Here is a 24178-nt window from a genome sequence, read left to right as displayed (position 1 = left end):
AGGGAGTGAGGGATAAAAGACTACCTATTGGGTAGAGTGTACACTGCTTGGGTGACAGGTGCACCAAAATCTTAGAAATTACCACTAAACTTACTTATGTATCCAAAACCACCTGTACACCCCAAAACTATTTTTTTTCTTTAAAGAGAAAAATCTAATTATAAAAAAAGGTTTGGCTTCAAATTTTTTTTTTTAAATGTGCTTTTGAGGACCTATGTAGACTCTCCTCACTGCTTTGGATTTGGTTTCCTTTGTGTCTTCCCATTTGGTTCTTGACTCTGTACCTTGACTGCTACTTTGGATGAAAGACACCTTCCCCCAGCTCTTCCAGACAACCCCATCAGCATAGTCAGCCACTGACTATTTCCTTCTGCCTCCATCAGAGAAGAGGAATTTAGATGCGCATTTCATTTTTCCTAGTTGGATTTCCAAGCAGGTAAATGGTCAACACTATTTCCTAACTAGTCATAACTCTTTGAGGCATAGCTGAAAATGTATTATAATTTATTTCCTTTTTAAATTTTTTCTTTATATGCAGGCTAAAAATTATGTCTACATATGTAAATAGTTTAAGTGGCTCAATGAATTAGTAAAATCAGACAAATCAGGAAAAAGACAATCATTCTGGCTGTATGACAGACATTAAAGTGATGAAACGGCTGGTGCCTTCCTAATTTAAAAAAAGCTTTCAACTAGATGTATCTAAAAGCTAATCATTTGGTGAGGTAGTCATAAGCAAATATGATTGATCTCATAACAATGCAACTTTTTTGGGGCTGTCTTATCAATAGAGAATTGACCTAAAACTTGATAAAAGTTTAGTATGCATATGTTTTTAATCGGTAATCAATCTTGATAGAGAATAATTTAACATTTCTTTCTTTTTTTTTTTTTTTTGAGATGGAGTTTCACTCTTGTTGCCCAGGCTAGAGTGCAATGGCGAGATCTTGGCTCACCGAAACCTCCGCCTCTTGGGTTCGAGTGATTCTCCTGCCTCAGCCTCCCAAGTAGCTGAGATTACAGACATGTGCCACCATGCCTAGCTAATTTTGTATTTTTAGCAGAGACAGGTTTCTCCATGTTGGTCAGGCTGCTGGTCTTGAACTTTTGACCTCAGGTGATCCACCCACCTCGGCCTCCCAAAGTGCTGGGATTACAGGCATGAGCCACTGCACCTGGCCTGGGTTTAACATTTCTATGGATTTTTTTATTGCACCATACAGAGTGATAAACAGTTCAAATATAATGGTAGCATTTTCTTAAATGCTAATTGACCAAAATATTGTTGAAGAATTATGAAGATATATCCTAAGATTTTTATTTCTAATAACGTGAGACTGCAATCTTTTTGTGGCACATGTTTAGAATGCACTGTGTCTTTCATATACAGGCAGTGCATAGACAGATAGATAGAGGGATTTTTTTCCCCTACTCAGACCAATTCACATTAGATAATAATTCCAGAAACTAGCATTTTGGAATGCTAGTTTACTTAACCTATCCCAGAAAAACATAAACTATTGCTAATGCAGTGTTCAGTGGGGAAAATGTGTTTTTTTCTGAGTGAGGAGGATAAAGTGACAACCATTGAGATTTAAATGATGGCATGGGATAGTAGCTAGTATAATTAAAAGTCATTATGGGCTTCCTTGTACAAATTATCACTGAACAGTACTCTCAGGAAAACATTAACAAAGCAATATTTGGATGAGTGACTTGATCTATGTGATGAAGGGGTGGAAGGGGAAGGAAGTGAAGGAGTAGCCCCTTACTCCAAAGAATAGGGAGAATAGCTTTGTAAACAGCTCATTCAGACATAGGTGGCAGACATCATTTATAAAGGACACCAAGTGATATTGTGCACAATCCTAAAGTTTGAAGTAATATGCCATTTTATTTTTGGCTTAGGAAGTTGTAAATTACACTCATTTTAATTCATTTGCCTTTATTACCTTTGAATTCATACAGAATTTTCTTGAGTAGTACAGTATTTTAGAATACGATTAATGATAGTCTTTATAAATTTAAATAATAGACAAAAAGCCAACATAACTAAATGAAAGTGTAAAAAATTTTAATCAAACAACACCCTTGAAAAACTGTGGGTTTGGAAAAGTAGTTTGGTAATTCTTCTTTTGATATCAATTAACTGAATAGATGAGATAATGTGACCAAATTCCATAATGGAGGCATATTTTGACCATCCAGATAGTTTTTCTCTGAAACTAGTCTCTTGGTTTCCTTGAGACTGAAGGGAATTGATTAAGAGAAGAGATTTTTGCTTAACTTTTCTTGCTGAAAACATATTTGACAATTTTAAGATTTTCATTGTATCAATGAATATTGATTTCTATCCTTATTATGGTTGTCATTATAGTATTATCTTATATTAATAAAAAGTATCCATCCTTGAGGAGAAATGAGTGTTCAAATGTGTCACTCTTAGGCTATACATAAATATATAATTTATCATATTGTCCACCAGAGGTCTAACTGCTGTTTGCAAAACGACGTATCTTGGCAGAGGTTGAAGTACAACTACTTTTTCTTGGCTATTCTCTTTTTGTTTCCTGAGCCAGAGTCTCTCTCTGTTGCCCAGGCTGGAGTGCAGTGGTATGATCTCAACTCACTGCAACCTCTGCCTTCTGGGTTCAAGCGATTCTCCTGCCACAGCCTCCTGAGTAGTTGGGATTACAGGCACGCACCACCATGCCCAGCTAATGTTTGTGTTTTTAGTAGAGATGGGGTTTCACCATGTTGGCCAGGATGGTCTTGAACTCCTGAACTCGTGATCCACCCAACTTGACCTCCCAAAGTGCTGGGATTACAGGCGTGAGCCACTGTGCCTGGCCTGGCTATTCTTTAGTTTCTTCATTCACCAAAATTCTTCTGCCAAGGAAATGGTATGACAATCTTTTTGCCGATAATTATTGGTTCAGTTATTTTAAATATAATTGTTTAAGGTATATTGTTTAACTACTGTATACCTATTTGTTGTTTAATAACTCCTACTGTTATTATTGATTTTGATTATCTGATATAAGAAAGAGAGACTAAATACACAACTTTCTTTATTATCTTGGCTCCTTATTCTTAACCTTTTTTTTTCTTAACCTTCAAGGACCACTTGAGGAAGCTAATGAAATCCTGAGCTCCCACTCCAGGAAAATACACATGTGTTTATATAGGCAGAATTTCAAATGTAGTTTCCAGAACTTGGCAGATCACTGAAACCCAATCATGGCTCAGTGGACTCCAGTGAACTCCTGTTCTGTGGGTTTAAGGCTCCATCTACATCCCCTCTGCCCTTAGCAGTGTCAAGCCCCAGCTACTTAATACAAGTTCCTGTGACTCTTTGCAGGAGAGTGTGTAGCTTATGTGTAGAGCAGGTCAGATGCCAGGATGTTAATACCCTAATACCTCTCAACCAATGAAGAATTGGTGGATGAGGTTGGATGCGGTAGCTCATGCCTGTAATCACAGAACTTTGGGAGGCCTAGGAGGTCGGATCATGAGGTCAGGAGATCGAGATCATCCTGGCTAACACAGTGAAACCCCATCTCTACTAAAAATAAAGAAAATTAGCTGGATGTGGTGGCAGGTGCCTGTATTTCCAGGCTACTCAGGAGGCTGAGGCAGGAGAATTGCTTGAACTCAGGAGGCGGAGGTTGCAGTGAGCTGAGATTGGGCCACTGCACTTCAGCCTGGGTGAGACTCTATCTCAAAAAGGAAAAAAAAAAGTAAAATAAAAGAATTGGTGGAATACCCCAGTTTCTTCACTCTTCAGTAGAACAACTTGGAGGCATTTTTCTATACCATCTTCCAGGTCCTAGCAAGGGATGCTATTTGGCCATGTGATAACCTGCTTACAAAAGATACCTGTTATTAACTTTCTTCCCTTCCCTGCCCCACTTCTCTACTCTCCAACTGATGCCTCTTGGGATCAGCTGCAAAACAGTCTACTGGCAATTAAATCCTAGTCTTGGGGTCTGCTTTTGAAGGGATTAAATTGTTGTGATTATTATTGCCATTATAATAAATCAACTCAAAACTTAGTGGCATAAAACAGGAATTTTATTATGCTCGTGAATTCTCTGTGGTAGGAATTCAAGCAGAGCACAACAGAAATGGTTTGTTTCCACTTCATGATGTTTGGGACCTCAAGTGGGAATACTCAAAGACTGGGTAGACAACTGGAGGCTGGAATCATCTGGAGGCCTCTCACACATATATCTAAAACCTGGGCTGGGATGACTCAATTGCTGATCTCAGCTGGAAGTAGTGACCCGAGTACCTACATGAAGCATCTCCAAATGGAAGTTTCAAGGCCCTCACTCATGCATGGTGTCTAGCTTTCCCCAAAATGAGTGCCCCAAGGGGACCTGGTAGAGGCTACACTGTCCTTTTGAATCTAGCCTTTGTACTTGTACAACACTGCTTTCGCTACACTCCTTTGGTTACAAGCCATTTGCTAAATTGGTCTAGATTTGGTGGGAAAAGTGTCAGATAATTTGCGTATATATTTTAAAACTTCCATATGAACTGAGACAGACCTATTGCACAAGTAGGATTTGTTTCTGAATGAAGAACATTCTCCCCTCAAACATTTGGTTCCTAATGGAAAACATTCTCCATGTAAAGCTTTGGTGAGTTTATATGGAAAGCTAGATTTACAATTTTTGTTCTATTATTCTACCAGGTTTATGATTTTTATTAGCATGTGTATAGCTATAAATTAGCTGAGAAATGATATGTCAAATGCATTTTGTTAATTTAATCAAATTTAAAATGCACTAGGAGAGTGCATTATTTAAATAAAAAATTCAGTAAATTATTTTTTAATGGGAATAACAGAGTAAATTTACATATATAGAATTTTCTTGAAGCTGATCATACATGTAATTGCATTTTTTGAACATCAGTTGTAATTTAGTACTTTAATAAATATAAATCTGGTCTTGCATTCTAAATTTAAATTAGTCAAGGAAAACAAGAGAAGGAAACACAGGACATTATGATGGTTAATAGGTCTATATGTATTCAACAGTATTTAAGTTCATGTCAAAAGCAGCTTAAAAAACTACTTTCTCTTTTATAGAAAAATAAAGAGATAAACCATAATATTTTATAGTACTAGAGCTGAAATAGAACCTACAACGTCCTTTAGTTCAAACTCAACCTTTTTTAGATGGCGTTTTGATATTTAAAGATGTATATCTTTAACACACAGAATTACATGTAGAAATATTTATAGATATGTGTATGTACATGGATTAAGATAAACACATGGTTTTTTTCTTTTTTTGCCTGCCAAATGAGAGAGCCTAAAATAAATACCATTCCAATAGCAACAAACACACCTAGTACCCAGACCTTGGTTTCTAATATCTTTCTCCAATAAAAGCAATCAGGGTTCTTTATAGAAATGGCTGATTCTATATCTCTGACAATAAATATGCCAGATGAGCCTGGAGCATCTTGAAGTGCCAGAAAATAAAGAAATGTTCATAGGAAGAGAAAGAGAGAGCAACAAATTCTCCACATATTGATGAGGTGCATCAAAGAAGCATAGATGTCAACTGAATGAGTACCCAAGGGTCAAAGCTGAAACAATCTGGGCAGCAAAATAAATAATGTATATTGGATTACAACCTAAAGTATAAAATAAGTATTCATATGTCCATATTGATATAAATACATGATTGAATAAATTAATAAATGGTGAAGAAGAGACAAATCTCCCATGTTGAAGAATTCCAAATAAGTTATGTAGATATTCAGCTCTGAAGAAGGGGGAGAAAAACTCCATATTCTTGAAGTGTGGGCTGCATGTAGTAAATTCCTTCCAAAGCCTACAGTATGAAAAGGGAGAAAAGAGTAAGTTTACAGTGGAAAGACCTGACAAATACCACCTCAGCCAGGTGATCGAGGACAACATCTAGAATCATAAATCATGTTGATAGCATGGACCCTTGGTAAGATGTGATAATGACACTATACCATATGGTCTTTCTACCAATCACCCATAACTCTGGTCTTATAATGAGAAAAGCATCAAACAACTTTCAATAGTAGATATCCTGCAAAATACCTGACCAGTACTCCTCGAAAATGTCAACTCAGGAAAATAAGGGAAGTTTGCGAAAATGTCACAGTCGAGAGGAGACAAATGAGATATGATAATTAAATGTAATGTGGTTCCCTGGATAGTGTCCTATAACAGAAACAGGCATTACGTAAAAACTAAGGAAATCAAAAGAAACTATGGAATTTAGTTAATAATACATCAATATTGGTTCATTAACTATAACAAAGGTACCTAAAAGTAACCAGATAATTAATAAATTTATCTTTCATCTTGTGCATTCTTAAGAGATTTAATATTTAGCTATGTTTCCACCAAGCTAAAAACTATGATGAATCCTGGAAGCAAATTTTATATGCTTCCTAAATGATGTTATGATAAAGATTTTGGAACTATTTAGATAAATGAGTTTTAAAATTTTAATGAGCTTTTTGGCATTGTAGAGTGATAGCTTGTGTATACTGGAGGAAAGTTTCCCTTTCTGTGATACATTTCTTTCTACATATGCTTTTTTCTTTTACCCTTCTGGCATCCATAGAATTTTTTTATTAGCTGACATTCTAAGGCCTTCCTCTAGTTTAGCATCCTATTCAAATATTCTCAAAGTTCAATTTTGGCTGGTCCAAACTAGGACAGATGCTCTCATGGATAGCATCAATCAGGGTCAGGCATAGATCCTTTCTTTCTGCCAGGAGATTACCACTGAATCTCTGAACTCTCATTTGCTATATTCAGTTTAGAATGTGACATTGTGATACTATTATTATTACTATTATTTATTTTTTTCTAAAAAAATGAAGGGAAAATATTGGCTTTTATACCTGATCTTATTTAGACAGGGGAGATGCTGGGAAAGTCCACCTCTATTCTCTGTTCCTTAGCCTACTTATCTGTGAAGTAGAGCCACCTGTAAATATCATGGGTAATATCATGAAGCAATATCTCAGCAGTCATGTAATATGATGACACTATGAGCTTGTATTTATAATAAAATAAAATAATTTAAGATGATATCCATGAGAATATTTAAGGAATGTCTATTGCTCTGAAATAAGAAAACAGAGTACATTTTGTTATGAAGTCTCTGATTATGTGATTGAAGGCAAGACAGACATTCTGCTTCAGAGTAAACCTGCTGGACTTGATGGCATTCTGTTAGATTCCTTGGACAGGATTTTACAGTTTTGCAACATTAAAAAAATGCTCATCTGCATCTTCCTCAAGAACATCTGGAGAGGGAAAAAAAGTGGCTTTGGAAAGCTGTTCAGCTCACAGAAAACTGAGGCTGTGCAAACATCCCAGCTTTTCCTTGCTGGCCATCACTCACACCCAATGTATTTATTCTTTCTCTGACAAGAGAGCAACATTTGGAATAGCTCAAGCTGCTGAGTTAATCACTGGGCCGCCACAGGGATGTTGTAAGCTGCGGGCCTGTCCACCTCATGTAATTTGGAGTCAACATAGTCACCGAGTTGAGTAAGGCAAACTCTGCAGCCCGTCCAATATGGAGGAAGAAGGCAGATTTACCACCTTTGCAATTTCCTATCTCTGTTTAAAGCATCAACACCAAGGGCAGGAACTTGCCAGTATTTCGATGAGTCATTTGCTTTAACTCGGTTTCAAACCAAGAAGATTCTTACCTAACATGGGTGCACACCTCTTCTCTCCTTTTATCTTATGGCTTAATTTTACTCTGTTTCCAAGTACAATGGAACACAGAAGTTGGCTTTATCTTGTTATTCTTGAGTTTTGATAGAACCGTTTGAGATCATTCTATAGATCCACAACTTGTTTTCTCCTTCCCAACACTTACCAGTAACACTTCACTTCCAAAGATATCTTACCTCTGATTTATTTCTTATGGTCCCAGGTAAAGCTAGGCTCTGGGGTCTGATGATCAAAAGAATGGTTGCTTATCATATTTAAGTAGGAAAAATATATATTTGTTTTATTCCATGGCAGAAGCTATTGCAGGTTTATTACCGATATGGTTTTGCTGTGTCTCCACCCAAATCCCATTTTGAATTGTAGTCCCCATTATCCCTGCATGTCTAGGTAGAGACCTGATAGAAGGTGATGGAATCATGGGAGTGGTTTCTGCCATGCTGTTCTCGTGATAGTGAGCTCTCACGAGATCTGATTGTTTCATAAGAGGCTCTTCTCCCTTAGCTGTTTATTCTTCTCTCTCCCGCCTGCTGCAATGTGAGAAGTGCCTCTTCCCCTTCTGCAATGATTTTAAGTTTCCTGGGTCCTCCCAAGCCATGCAGAACTGTGAGCCAATTAAACCTCTTTTCTTTATAAATTACCCAGATTCAGGTATGTTTTTATAGCAGCGTGAAAATGGACTGATACAATTACATATTTACATTCAGTTAAAAAGTTAAATTCAAATATAAGTCAGGAGCAGACAAGTAAAATGTTGCCCAAAACTTGGTTTTCTTCAGCAGTAAAAAGTCCTAACGTACAATCTAGTTAGGGGAAATTAAATAAGATGATGATTTGCCTAAAGTTGGCTTATGAATTATTAAAACTCTACCAAGCAGTTAAGAGAGAAGTTAGAATAAAGATATGCCTAGGAAAAAAATATGTTTGCTTGTTATTCTTGGGAAGTATGTAAGTATACATTTTAGCTTGCGAAACAGGATTATGGTAATAATAATAATAGTAATAAATGTTTGGGGCCTATGGCTTGAACAACTTCATTTATCATGGTGAAGGTATGGGGACAATTATTCATAAAAACTGGTGTCAACATTTTGTAAGCTCTCTGCAGACTTCACATAGGCAAAGATATATGGAGGACCTGCGTTATCCAGATAGCTGCTTCAGACTCTCACCTCATTTGATAGGGGCCAAAAGTCAACTGCTAGTTTCTACTAATAGGTCAGGAAGACCAAGGTACCTGGAGTGTCAACTGATAAAAGAGTTAAAGGATTCATTGCTACCTTTCCTTTCCAAGTGACGGTGATATTATAAAAAGTCATTTGAAATGCTTCAAGAAAATCTCAAAAGCATTTTCTTTTCTCCTATTTCTCTGATGTCTCAATTTCTCTGATTTTCTTAATGTCTCCAATTATGGTACTGTTGTTTAATGTACTAGAATTAAGGAATTAGAACTTATAAGGCTACACCAGATTTTTGCTATTAAAAAATGGTTTCCTTGTTTTGGTTCATCTCCGTTAACTGAAAAGGTCCTCACCTAATCATGTCCTCTTGTTACTGAAAGGCAGAAAAGGAACTAACACAGCAGAGCAGACTATTTTCAAAATCAATCCCTCATATTTAAAAGAGAGATCTATCCTCTCCAGGAGGTGCAAACATAGTCATTAGAACTAAGACCTCCATCTTCTCAAGTGCCCTTCCATTTTTTCATACTGAGTGGAGCTTTCAGGTGCCTGCTGGGCTAACTAAAATAGATGGCTTTTTTCCTTTAATGGGGTTCAGTTTGATTTTCTGTCATTGTGGTCAATGACACAAGACCTGTTCTGCTGTCTGAATGCTAGAGGAACATCATTTTCCCTCACATCATTCGAGCTGCATTATTTCCACTCACCTGCCAGCTCAGTGCTCTTCTTTGGAGGTGTTCTTTAAGCCCAGCCCTGACATTTTACAATTTCTCAAGTACATAATGTGCATGAGATCCAGTGGGCAATGGTACTTCTCATTTCTGAAACTCTTCTATGTTATAAAGGAAAACTGAGTCAACTTCCTTATTTTGAATTGACAAATAATCATTGTATATATTTGTGGGGTACAATGTGATGTTTTGATCTAAGTAGACATTGTAGAAATACTAAATCAAGCTAATTAACATTACCTTAACGAACTTATCATTTTTTTTATGGTGGGAATGTTAAAAATCTATTCTTGTAGCAATTTTAAATTATACAATACATCATTAACCGTTGTCATCATATAGTGTAATAGAGCACTAAAACATTTTCCCTCAGTCTAAGTGAAAGTTTGGACCCTTTGATCAACATCTCCCCTGACCCCATCTCTCCTGCTCCTTCCAGTGTCTGGTAACCATCTTTATATTCTTTTTATGAGATTGACTTTTTTAGTTTCCACATATACGTCAGATCATGTAGTATTTGTCTTTCTGTGTCAGTTTATTTTACTTCACATAATGTCCTTCAGGTTCCATACATAGCGTGACTAACAGGATTTTCTTATTTTTTAAAGCTGTAGAGTATTCCATTTTATATATATCATGTTTTCTTTATCCACTTATTTGTTGATGGACACTTAAGATGTTTCCATATCTTGGCTATTGTGAATAGTGCTGTAAAGAACATAGGAGTGCAAACATCTCTTCAACTTATTAATTTCAATTCCTTTGCATATGTACCCAGAAGTGGGTTTGCTGGATCATATGTCTTCTGAGCCATCTCTTCTACTTTATGTTTGATCTCTGAGACAAGGAAACAAAAACAATGTTCTCCTGAAATTTCCTTCTACTGCAGTCTGCACAAGGTCTGTCATCAAATGGCCTAAAGGATCCCCAAGTTCACCCTGAATATTTGCATTGCTTGTTCATTCTTATATCTCAACATGGATCTCCACAGGTACCATCTGGGTATCAGATTCAACTCTTGGGACCAACAAGTCAGATAAATGAAGACAGGCACTTCCTGTACTTTCAACAACTCAAACCACACTCATGAAATTACAGCCTCCATAGTCACAGCTCCCTGAGTACCATGTATTAAGCATTTAGGATACGGTAGGTGTGGAGCCTACCATGAGTGCTTTACCTACTTTGATTCCATTTGACCTTGGCAACAACACTAGGAGCAGGTATGTTTGTTTGTTTGTTTGTTTTTGAGATGGAGTCTTGCTCTGTCACCCAGGCTGGAGGGCAGTGGCTCGATCTCGGCTCACTGCAACCTTCACCGCCTGGGTTCAAGCAGTTTTCTTGCCTCAGCCTTCCTAGTAGCTGGAATTACAGATGTATGCTACCATGCCTGGCTAATTTTTTTAGTTTTAGTAGAAACAGGATTTCACCATGTTGGCCAGGCTGGTCTTGAACTCCTGGCCTCAAGTGATCCACCCGCCTTGGCCTCCCAAAGTAATGGAATTACAGGAGGTGTGAGTCACCATGCCTGGCCAGGAGCAGACATGTTTTAACCCTGCTTATAGGTAGGAAGACTGAGGCTCTTGAGACAATGACATTTTCCTAAAGTCACCAGTAGTGCCATAAAAATTTTTAACTCAGATTTTCTGAGTCCAAAGCCTTAATATCTACATCATACCACATCCCTTCCTCTTCTACCCATCCTGCAGTTTTCAATGAAGCTGGAATGGGGAGGGAGTTGGAGATGGAGTGGTTGGAAGAAAATAGAGTAAGCTGTTTAGATTCTGATGATGTTCGACCTCAAGTTAGGGTTTATGAAGAGGTGAAGGAGACAAGGAAGTAAAACAACTGCTTCTTTCTTGCAACTCTCTTGGAAAGCACAGAAATTGCATTTCCCCCTCAAAGGTCACTGAGCAAATATCCAAATATTCTCTAGGGATATTTGACCTTGATCCTCAGAAGGGGGAGGATCTCTCTAGAGAGTAAGTCTCTGGTGCTCTCAACATTTTGGATAAAGCTTGTAATGTCTGTGTCATGACAGTGTCAAGGGTGTAGGGATATCATTTGTCATGTGTCTCCCTCAGGTCTCCTCTGTGGGTACATAGGTACAGCAGAGATATCTTCTCTTTAAATGGTTCTGAGTAATGTTGCCAAGAAGTACACTTACATTATTTAAAGACCTTTTAAAAGAGAGCCCTCCCCCTTAAGCACATTCTTGGCTGATAATCCCCATTGAACAATCTGCCGCTATATTTCTTGGAGACATTATTTAAAATCCTTTTAAAGTGCAGTTCTTCCTACTTCCCGACGATTGATACCTGTGAAGGACTTAATAGTATTGGGGAAGTGGGGGAGGAGGATGACTGCTACTTAAAAGGATTTAAAAGAAAGTTGCAGCCGTATTTCATAACCATGATGCCTAAAAGCCTACAGTAAAGGAAAAGAGAGCTGCTATTCCCTTTTCTGAACATGCTTTGGGATACATTCCTTCTGGGTTTTCCTTTACTTGTTCAGAGAACCACCAAGATGACCAACCATTCTGTAGTGGCTTTACATCCAGAACACAGTGGTAAGACTGAAAAAGCCCTTAGAATTTTCTAAGTAGAGGATGAAAATGCAAATATCTACAGAGGCAAGGAAGAGTGATAAATGAAACAATCTATACAGGTCTTATTGTCGTATATCTAGCCCACTTGATTGTTATATGTGTAACACACACACACACATACATACACAAGCTATACAAACACACATGCTATACACACACACATGCTATATACATACAGCATATAATATATACATACATATATATGCACATGCATATTTAAAGAAACATAAATATACCTGGTTTTAGCTGGCTTAAAAATAATACATGTCTGCTATTTATTGAGCACTGTGTTTTATGTGTTCTTCCTAAACTTTATGTGTAGTGTCTCATTTATTACTCATATCAATAATACAAAGTATATACTCTTACTATCTTCCTTTTACATTAGAAAATGGAGGTACTGAAAGATAAGTCACTCAGCTGGTGAAGGGAACAGCCAGGATTTCCACTCAAGTGTCTGGGTGCTCGCCCTAGGGTACAAGTTTTTAATCATTACACTTTTCTGACTGCCCAACCATCCTTTGTAAGGGTTAAAAAATAGTCCATGGGGGAGTTGGCAGATGAGCTGAATCCTCTTGATGCTCCTTCCCATTGTGATTTTTCCTATTGCTATCTTTGCTAGTCAGCAGCATCACCAAGTCTCAACACACCATTATGAAGCATTTATAAAAACTTACGATGAGCTTTAGTTCTTTTCACAGCAGAATTATGTATTTATTTGCCCAGTTGCTCTAACTGCTGACTGACCTTCTGAAATTAAAGGATTAGCATTTCGAAGGAACCTAGGAATTATCTACTCAAGTGACTTTATCTTATATATGAGACTATTAAAAGCCAAAGAGAGCAAGTGACATGCCTAAAATGACACATTCGGCGGTAAATGCAATACTAGTTTCCAGGTATGTTATTTGACACTCTGGCAAAATTCTTCAGCCATCTCTGATTCCATGCCTTATGACATGCAACTTTGCCATGCCTTTTCACCACAGGCAGGGTGTAATTCCACATCCCTGGGCTTTGTCATGTAACCTATTTTGGCCAATGAAATATTAGGAGATGTGCTATGAGCAGAATTATGAAAAGCACTTGACTATGGAGCTTGTTTGCACTTATAACTCTGTCATTTGCAGAAGAAGGAATGGGTGAGAAAAACATGAAATAGAACCTATTCAGTCCAGCTTCAGTCATTCAGCCCTTTGCTAAACCACAGACTCAGAAGAGACAAATAATTGCTGTTTCAAGGCACTGAATTATGGATTGGTTTATTATAAAGCAACAGATAAAATTAGGTGGTTGTTTCTATCATAGTTAAGGTTCCCAGAATGTCCTCTGAAATAATCGCAGGAACTCCAAATAATGAAGACTCACTTAAAAAAAAAAGTTCTAATCTAATTCTCAGCTAAAGCCCGAAAACAAAACAAAAGAAAATAAAACTGATATTGAGAGGCATTGTCTTGTTGTTCGGGTCTCAGCTCCAATATTACCTCCTGAAAGAAGCCTTCCCTTGACAACTAGTATAAAATGACCCCTTATCTTTCTCATTACTATAGCATGTTACTCTGTTCACGTTAGAAATGATTTTTTTTTTTTTTAAAGTGTTGTTTATTTTTTTTACTAAAATTGAAGTTCAATGAAACTAACCTTACTTGTCTTGCTCACCTTTGTACTTATAGCCTCTTACAATACCAGGTACAGAGTGTGTCTTCACTAAAAAATTTTGAAGAAAAAAATAATAAAATATTTGCAACTTGTCTGTTGACATTTTTGGGTCTGAAGTTCTTCTAAGAACTGTTTGATGAGTAATTGGTCTAAGGAATTAGGGAAGGCTTCAGAGAGAAGGTAACATTGACCTGAGCTTCGAGAGATAGTATTCCACCAAGTGGAAGTGTGTGGGATGCAGTGGCATTCCAGTATAAATAAAGATATAGAAGTATAAAAATTATTAGTGTAACTGAAACTATCTAGCTTGACTGGAGTTTAGTCTCTCTAAATTCACAGTGAGAATAGGAGGGGATGAGCCCCAGATTTCTTGGTTTCTCAGTTCCAAATTGGAAAGTGTCCTGAATATCACCCTAAAGATTTAATACTGTATCTTTTAGCTTATAAGCTTTTAAGCAACAGTGTATCTTGGTAAGGGAATTTTGCTGGTTGTGTGGAAAGTGAAGGTAATATAAGAGTGGAGGCAAGAGATCTCTTAGAAGACCATTGCCAAGAGTCTAGGAGAGAAATGATGACTAGTACATGTAAGGTCATGATAGGAGTGGGAAAAAGAAGGGAGGGAATAAATATTAGAGATGTGTGAGGGAGAGAACTGATGGGTTTCACTGACCAATTTGACGTAATGGGTGAGAAAAGGAGTCAAAGGAAAACTCAAGTTCTCTAGCTTATGTGACATATGGAATGTTTCACCAAGTTGAAGAGAACAGCAAGAGAAGCAAGTGTACAAGCAGATAATGAGTCCTGGATATGCTAAATTTGACATGCTGGGGGCTTTACTTCAAAAGCCCATTACACTGAAGGCTTATGCCTGAAATGATCTCTCCAAATATGCAGTAAGCATGAGCCTTTGAAATGGTCACTTGTTATCTTTATTTTTTAAACCCCCTTCTATACCTATGCAATATCCATTAATAACACCATGGTAAGTTAAAATAACCATTCCCCCCTCACCCCACCACATGCTTACACTGTAAGCAGAACTGGTCAATGACAGAACTAAGATATCTTGTATTGAATTTTCAGTGGTGAAGGGAGATAGAAAAGAATAGATTTATTTTCTGGTTATTTTACTATGCAGCATTCCTGAGCCAAATCATGTATAGTCATGAAAAATGAGCTGATTGTAATGAACACAAGATGTGAAGATAAACTTGGGTCTATAGTGCTGGGTAAAGGCAGAAGGATGTTGATGTTTGCAGAAACTATCTAGTGGGCTGCAGGGAACACATCATCTGTACCAGACAGTTCACAACAAAAGTCAGAGCTACTTAGTTGGCACGGTGTTCCTAGACCCAACTGTCTTGGAACCTTCAGACAGAAAAAAAAATGTATATATGTAAATATATATATACACACATATATATTTACATACACACATATGTGTATATATACATATATGTGTATATATTTTGTATATATATAATATGTATATTATATATAGGTCTTCAATGATTGCTGAATTTGAGGAAGAATGAATGTGAGCCTCTATTGATTGCTATTATGGTTCTTCATATGTATATATATATATGTGTGTGTGTATATATGTATATACACATATATGTATATTTGTGAGCACAGAGTGAAGATATATATACACATATATGTAAATATACATACATATATGTATATTTATACATATATGTAAATATACATACATACATATATATGTTTTTAAAAAGCCCCGAAACTTGCAATCCCCCTTGACAATAGACAGAGCTGTGTTATAATCCTCATCAAGATATTCAATTTTGAAACTAACCTTTTTTTTTAGACTCTGACCTCTTCCAACTTAAGTTATATGCTCCCATAAAGCCAGTGAATATTCCTATATTGGTTACACTTATTTCCTGTCTCTCTCTCACTAAGCTAAGGAAAAGGGCAATATATTAGGCATGTTTACATCAGAGTGTTTGGCAGTCAGTAGGTCCTCAATGATTGTCTGCTGAATTTAAGGATGAATGAATGTAAGCCTCTGTTGATTGCTATTATGGTAATTCATATGTGCAAAGGTTGTCATTAAATAATTCCTCTAGCCTAATATTTCATGGGTTTTAGAATCCCACTCACTTTAGTGGAAGTGTAAAGGCATGTGTCTGGATCCAGTACAGTATGGAGAATAACTGATGAGAGGTAAGTTTTGATACTAACACATTTATTGTAAAAAGGATAGTGTTAATGAAAAATGCCATCTATTTTCTTGAGCCCAACCAAACTCTAAAGTCATATCAGTATAAAAAATTGAGAAGTACATTGAATGGAATAGAAGTTTTCATTAGAGTGGACATATTTGAACCTCTACTGAGTATAGCTTTCTCAAAGTAACATGAAAGCGTTGCTCATGACAACAAATCATCTTCACTCTGTGCTCACAGTTATTCATTTAGGCCGCTGTCCAGGCTAAGATGAGATTCCCACAGGACAGACTCAAGATGAGCAAAATCAGAAAAAGTTTCTTCTAACTGATGGAAAACAGACAGAATAGCCTAATCCTTACTTCCTTACACCTTTATTCACCATATCTTGTAGCATAAATTCCTTGCATAAAATATATTTATAGCTTGTCACATCCTAGTCTTGGTGGCAAGGACATACAAGCTACAAAAAAAGTTTTCATGAAACTGTAATTATGTATACAACTCTTAAGCCTGTATCTTCTAAACAGTTCAGTTTACTATAACTTCCAAAAGACAAACTAATAATTACTGTTTATGTGAAATTAATAAGGCAAGACTTTACTAATTAATACTAATAAGTCAGAATTTGTGGGTATACATGGTTTTTGATAAAAATTAGGGTTTATAATCTATGATGAATCTATCTAAAATAAGTTGTCTCACAGATCAAGATATTAATGGTTTCTTATATGCATAGTTTTGATGATAAAAGCTTGTTTTTCAAAATTAGATTATCTACAATTATTCATAAGTAGCCATTTTAGGTTAGTTGTGTTATATACTGCACTATTATAACTGCAGTAGCTTTTTACAATCAGATTAATGAAACTACAATCTTCCATATATTAGAAATTTCACAAATACAGGCCAATCTTTCCTTCAACTACTGTGATTTAACATTTCCCAGAGTCAGAATGTACAATTTTAGAAATGAAAGGGTTACTGTCCAGTCAAGGAGACAGAATCACACCTCACCACATACGTTCCATTGCACCTTACAGTTGGTGACTTCAAAGGGCATCGTAAATGCTTATTTTTATAGAACAGATAGAGAAATTTTACTCAAAACATGACAGTTTTCACAGACTATCTAAAAGCAGTGAAGTTTTAAATGAGAATTGTTTTCATTGGGGCCTTTTTATGTAGTCATGTACATCACAGTAAGTAATCTATACAACAACCTGATTCCAAAGTTGCCTCATTTGAGAAAAAGCCTTGTCCTTTCTCTTGTGATCCTTTGATCACAACCATAGTAGCCAGAGTGAACCATAAAGGTTCAATCGCTGAAGATGGATCTTTTTGCCTCTACTCTGTGATCCAGCGTCACTCCCTGGAGAGTGGGGAGGAGGCAGTGTTGGTCATAATGTGCTTAACTAGAATTGCCGGTAAAGGGCAAAAAGAGGAACAATTCAAGGTGATGGTGGAGTCAGCCTCCTGCATTCTGTAAGCTTCTTGGCTCACTCTAGAGTCTGCTGCATTAATTGGCAAGACTCCCCAGTATGGGGTTTCTGTGGGGAAAAGAGCCTTAACTTCTTTTCAGATTTAAAGGCCCAGCCCGCTGTATGATGGATTCTTCCCTAATATCATTAGTCGCACATGCTGCTAATTGTAGTGGCTGCTAATCCATCTGAGCAGCCAAAATGATATTAGCTTTCAATAGGATTTACATATATCCAGCCTTGCTTCTGCATCAGCTAGCAATTAAAGTTTAAACTGTTGAACATGCAGCTTGCTGTAGGCTAAGTAATATTTAATAGCATTAACAATGCATTTCCCTATTTGCCTCTGAATCTCTTTACAGGCTCATCAATTTGCCATCACCTTTGTGTGGCACAGCCCACATTAGCTCTTATCCTAACAGCTTCCAGTGGAGGGCACTGTCATAAGAGACAAGACAATAGAAATGCCAGCTGCACATATCAGTATTAGCAGCACAATTTATGTCTCTAGGCCTATCCCTCCCACCTCTCTCTTTCTCTGTCTCCTCTCTCTTTCTCTCAAACACACACACACACACACACACACAGACTTCTTGGGGGAAGGTGGAGTGGTTTATCCTTTTAGGTCAGACTTTGAGAAACTGGAATGCAATTTATTTGGACTAAAGAATATATAAAAGATGAATATGAACTAAAAGGCGGTTCAAATTATTCCAAGTCATGTATGGAATCCAGCTATTTCAAAGTTTCAGTGTAAGCAGGATTAAATTCTTATTGGCTTGTTTAGCAAAGATTTATTTGTGTGAGATTGTATGAGATTAGGCTAGAACATGACTTCCATGAATGTAGTTTCTTTGTCTGTCTTGTTCACAGCTATAACCTGAAGCAGCTAGCACAATGACTCACAAATAGAAGAACTTAGCAAACATTTGTGGAAGTAATGATTGTGTGACATGAGTGGTGAACAACTCAAACATCCTGATCCTGACCCCACACCCCTGATGATCTCTTCCCTTCTCACAGTGCACACACCCACTGCCCATCCACTCCTTGTTTCTAGACCATTCATTCACTTGTAGGTGGACAAGATGGGTGGGGAAAAGCATCTGACTTGGGATAGCTGGAAGACTTTCTGCAGGCTCTCTGTAAGAAAGCTGTCCCTATCAGAACTAGGCCTTGGGTGGCTTAATACGATACCTTTCTGCCTTAATATAAATCTTCCTGTCTGGGGATCAGCATTGGTGGATATCAAATGGTGGTTTATATGGCACACTTCAGGATGAGAGTATTAGTTTCCTAGGACTGGTGTTACAAAATATCAAAAACTGTGTGACTTAAAACAACAGAACTTTATCAGCTGGATGTCTGAAATTAAGGTGTTGTTGGCAGGGCCTTGCTGTCTGACAGTGTCTGGGGACAGTCCTTGCTTACCTCTTTTGGCTTCTGGTGTTTGCTGGTGATCCTTGATGTTTCTTGGCTTGTAGATGACAGCCTTCTCCCTGTGTGTCTTCACATTGTTTCATCTGTGTGAAGATGACTCTGTCTTAAAAGGGCATCATATTCAGTTAATGCCCATCCTAATTAGCTCATTTTAACTTAATTGTCTCTGAAAAGACTCTATTTCCAAATAAGGTCACATTCTGAGGTACTGGCGGTTAGCACTGAAAGCTATCTTTCTAGGGGAACAAAATTTAACTCAGAGTTTGTGCAGTTTGGCAAACGGTAACAGTGTATTTTCAAGGCTGAAATATCTCCCTTCTTGAAAACCAGAATAGTTCATATTCTGTAGACACAGAGGTTATTAATTATTGAATTATTTTCTCATTGCTTGAGCCCTACCATCTTGTAGTTCCCACTCCAATGGACTTTTATTACATATGTTCTCCAACTATTTCTCTGATCATTCCTTGTGTTTAGTAATTTTTCTTTCTCATTCATCTCTTAAATATGGCCATTAGTCAGCTTTCTCCAGAGAAACAGAACCAATGACATGGATATCGATATATAGAAAAAGATTTATTATGAGGGATTGGCTCACACAATTATGGAGGTGCCATCTGCAAGCTGGAAGCCCAGAAAAGCCAATGGTATAATCTAGTGCAAGCCTGAAGGCCTCAGAACCAGGGGAGACAATGGTATAAGTCCCTGTTCAGGTCCTAATGCTTGAGAACCAGAAGCACTGATGTCTAAGGGAAGGAGACGCTGAATATCCCAACTCAAGCAGAGAGTTCTATTTTGTTCTATTCTGGCCCTCAATGAATGGGTTGATGCCCACTCACTTTGGTGAGGGCAGTCTTCTTCACTCATTGGGTACTGATCCAAATGCTAATCTCTTCTAGAAATACCCTCTCACACACATCCAGTGATATTTTACCAGCTAGCTAGGCATCTCTTAGCTCAGTTAAGTTAACATAAAATTAACTATGACAGTGGCATTCTCTCTAAACCATTGCTTTGCAGTCTTTTTGCTGTGTCTGGCTGACAGGAGACTGCTTTAAATTACATTTGCTCTTTCGTCCTTCAATACGGGGCTATTGAGTCTACTTTATGAAAAAATTGGTCTTGTGAGACAGTCAGGCCAATTCATTCTAAGAGTTAGCTATTTTATTAGGAATAATGATATCTAAAGGTCATTGTTTTGTTATTTTATTTCAAAGCAACCTATTGTTTTGGCATTCACATGGAATGAGGAATAAATGTAATCAAAGCACTTATTTCCATAGATGTTGTATATTTTGCTTTGAAACACAAAAATCCTGAAAACATTTAGCACTCTTGGGATGAGTTTATCTCCAGGCTACTGTCAGAATGTACTGGAGTGAAATTAATGAATGCATTTACCCTTTATACCTCACTTTTCCCTCTTTGAAAATTCTTTAATGTAATTGTAATAAGTTTGGCAATTTTCATGGCTTGCAAAACACTGAAATCTCATCTTAGTAGAACAAAATATCCTTTGTAATGACAATGAAACATGTCCTCATGATCTACCTACCCTGCACTCACCATTCAACTAAATAAAAAAGTATAGAAATAAGGAATATTACTTATTCTATTAATTAAAATTTTTAAAATTAAAAAACATTATTTCTGTTGAGTTTTATTAGCTCCAGCTTCAGAGAAGAGCTCTGTAGACATTCTTGGCCAGAATAGACAAGAACAGATGAATGGCTTTCTTCACGCTTCTTGTTGACCAAATCAGCTATACTCTAGGGTCATGTTAAGTTTGCCATTTTTGTACAAAATCACTTAATAAATTGATTGGCACCTTATCTCTGTGTCAATGTCACTCCACTTTTAGAGATGTCCAAACTGTTTAAATATCAAAAACAAACCATGGAGGACAACTTAGTGAGAAAGGACTTGTGCTAGCTGAAGATCAAAGGAAGACAGATGACTGCTGTACGTATTTGATGTTACCAGAGAAGAAGTATAGTGATTTAGTCAGTGCATATGGTCAGAGCTCCTTGGCTGGCCTCAATATAGCTGGAGAATAAGGCAGGACAAGCGTCAGAATGACATTTTCTGAGGAAAACAGGATTTTCAGCTTTAGGAAGGTACCTATTAGAATGTGACTTTATGTAAACTATATTTTAGAAAATGGATGAAGCTAATTCTGGATATGTTAAAGGAAAAAAGAATCCTTTGATGTGGACAAATGTTACAAAGCATAAAGCAAACTATCATCACATTAACAATATGACACTTTGAGCTGGCAAAAGCAGGAATTTTAAGAGAGCTATCAAATAAATTGTCAGTCGATCCTGTGGCCAAATTTTAATTTATGAGTATTTTATTAACTTGGGTTCAGAGTCTGAATTCTCCACACATGGTCAGTTAATGAATGTGTAATGTATTTGGTTACATAATATATTGCAAATGCTGGGGAAGATTAGGTAAAACATTAAAAAGAGGTAATATGACAAGCAATATTTTCTTTCAGCCTTATGTGGGTTATTCTCTTGAATGATTTTTGTCATAAACTATGATGTGTACAGAGAAAATTTTCAGGATATAAGTTTGATCAGACTGAGAAGCAGGATTTAATGATAATTTTAAGTAGTTTTCCAGCTCAACTTTTGAGGGGGAGGTCTGACACTCTAATAACACTGTGCAACTTCTCTCTCTTTTTCTCTCCTCTTTCTAAAGCAGTCACTTTAAAAACACAAAGTGCCTGTGTGAGTAGCCTAGCCATGAAAGCTGACATTGGGGTAGGCAACTTCAAACCACACTCCACCCACGCTTGTCTATGAAGGATGCTTAGGGCTTAGGTTAGGGAAAATTGGAAATCATATTTTTAAAAGCAAATTATGAGCGGCTGTTCCCAAAATTTACTATGTGTTTGGTTTGGACTTCTATATCCACAGATTTCTAGGATTCATTTGCAAAATGGTAAGTTAATTTTGCTCTTTCAAATATGAACAAAGCATCAAGGATAAGGATCTTAAAAAGTATTGTGACATTTTATTCTATACAGAATCTGAATGCCTGTACACAATCGTATATACCACCTAATTTTAAAATCTTTTAAATGATATTAGGATTTTTCACCAGATGGTATGGGCTATAAAGGCAGGTACCTTGTCTTATTTACTCTGGCATCTAATATAGTGTCTGGCACACAGTAGGTGTTCATAAACATGTATTAAATATTCATCTTATGCGTAATTATAATTTAAGGTGGCTTTAGAATTTGAACTAATTATTTCTTTTCAAACTTATCCTTCCAATCTTTCTTGTCTTAACAAATGGTAACACTGATTGCTCAATGGCTAAGCCAGAAACCTGGACACTGTCCTTGAGTCTTTTCTCTCCCTCACCCTTCATGTTTAACGATCACTGTTTTTACTGTCTCAGATCTGTCCTGTGCTGCTGCTGTGCCAAAGTCTGCCACATCATTTCTGCTTGGGCCTCTGCAATAGTCCCCTTACCAGTTTCTCTGCCTTGACTCTTGTCTGTTAAAATCTGTTCTCTTCACAGTGGCCAGAATGATCTGAAACCACAAACAGATCATGATACTCTACCGTTTAAACTCTGTAATAGCTTCCCACAGACTTCAAAGAAAATCGACTTCCTTACCAGGGTCTACAGGATCCATATGACCTGGTTCTTGTCTGCCTCTTCAGTTTTGGTCTACTCTTCCATTCATTCATTATAACCCAGCTGTGTTTGTCTTCCTTCAGTTCCTAGAAAATGCCACACTTTTCCTCACTTCTCAGCGAATACTCCTGCGGTTTCTTCTGTCTGGAATGAACTTCCTCCCAGTCTTTGCGTGGCTGGCTTCCTCTCACCCTTCCAGTCTTGTTTATCCTCTGAGAAACTTTCCTTGAACCTCCCTACCTGAGTTGGTTTTTTTGTCCTTCCTCAATTGCTTCACTCGCTTTGCATGTTTTTACAGTCTCTTCACTATTTGAAAAAAAGTTGTAATATTTTCATTATCTTCCCTAGACAATGAACTTCCCTTTGAACTATGCCTTTTTTGTTTACCATAGCACCCAGTATAATGCTAACAGATATTATGGACTCAGTAAATATTTAAAAAAATGATTTATTGAGTTATGGACCATCTAACTAAATATGTTACATGTATGTCTAGTGCACAGGAAATATAAACGGAAAAGTTTCATCTTGTCTCAGTCACAACCCTTTCTCACTTAATCCAGTTACTTACTTAGCACCAACTATCTGAAATCAGTTCTGGGCCTGTTGTGAATTCAAAGAAGAGACCTGGCTTTTACCATGGGAAAAAAAGATTAACTTGTATACCAATAACTATAATTTCAAGATATGGCTGATAAAAGAAGTGCTCTGGGAGTTTTAAAAATTCGTGTACTATTTATACTCAACCTTATTTTTAAAAGAAATTGCACTGGATTGTGAATAGGAAGAGAAAAATTACCTTTCTGGGTGAATCCAGGAAGACTTTATGAAAGACCCAGTGTTTGACTTAGACTTTGGTGAATATAGAATTTGGAGGTGCAGGCAGGGTGGGAAAGGGCAGTCCCTGTACATCTGCAAGTGGACAGCTCACCTAAGAAGTAGCTAGAAGAGGGGCAAAGCCTTCATGAGGGATAACAGAGGGAATGTGTTTGGAAATGAGGTTAAGTCAGATTGTGCGGTGTTTGTGAATAGAGTTCTTATATTGTTTGAATAAGCCAAGGGAAGATCTTGAAGGTTTTGGAGGTGGGTATTGGTTTAATTAGAGCACTCCTAAGAATGGTTAATCTGGAATTGTCATGCAGGATAGATTAGAACAGGGAAGAAATGGAAGTAAGGGCATTAGTTTGGAAAATCCCAGTTCTAAGAAAGAAAAATAATACCTATGTGATCTGACCATAGTGGGCATAAAGAAGAAGGGGAGGTTAGAAAGGTACTGCAGAAGAGATATCCATGTGTTTTGAAAACCCAGCAGGTTCAAGCTGTAGGGAGGGTAGAAAAAGATAAATGTCAGAGTGATAGTAACAGAATGGAGAATAAGAACAAAAAATTGGTTTCATATAATACTTGAGGGAGGAAAACTGGTAAGAGGAGCTCAGTTTGAATATATTGGCTATGAGATGAGGGATTATACATGGG

At 37.1% G+C, this 24178-nt stretch overlaps 1 long non-coding RNA gene across 1 annotated transcript; it reads right to left on the bottom strand.

The window, feature by feature from the left end:
• Window positions 1-5784: 5784 nt before the first annotated feature.
• On the bottom strand, window positions 5785-22774 carry LOC105707084 (uncharacterized). The gene is made up of 3 exons (XR_001104995.2): window positions 22682-22774; window positions 19034-19145; window positions 5785-5852 (listed from the first exon to the last, which is right to left on the bottom strand). It is a non-coding gene; the product is annotated as an uncharacterized LOC105707084 (long non-coding RNA).
• Between the last annotated feature and the right edge of the window lie 1404 nt (window positions 22775-24178).

This window comes from Aotus nancymaae, unplaced genomic scaffold (assembly GCF_030222135.1).
Source record: "Aotus nancymaae isolate 86718 unplaced genomic scaffold, 86718_ANA_hifiasm-v0.15.2.pri h1tg000006l, whole genome shotgun sequence".
NCBI classification, from domain to species: Eukaryota; Metazoa; Chordata; class Mammalia; order Primates; family Aotidae; genus Aotus; species Aotus nancymaae.
Note: the sequence above shows the minus strand (reverse complement) of the source record. Positions and strands in the feature narration are given on the sequence as shown.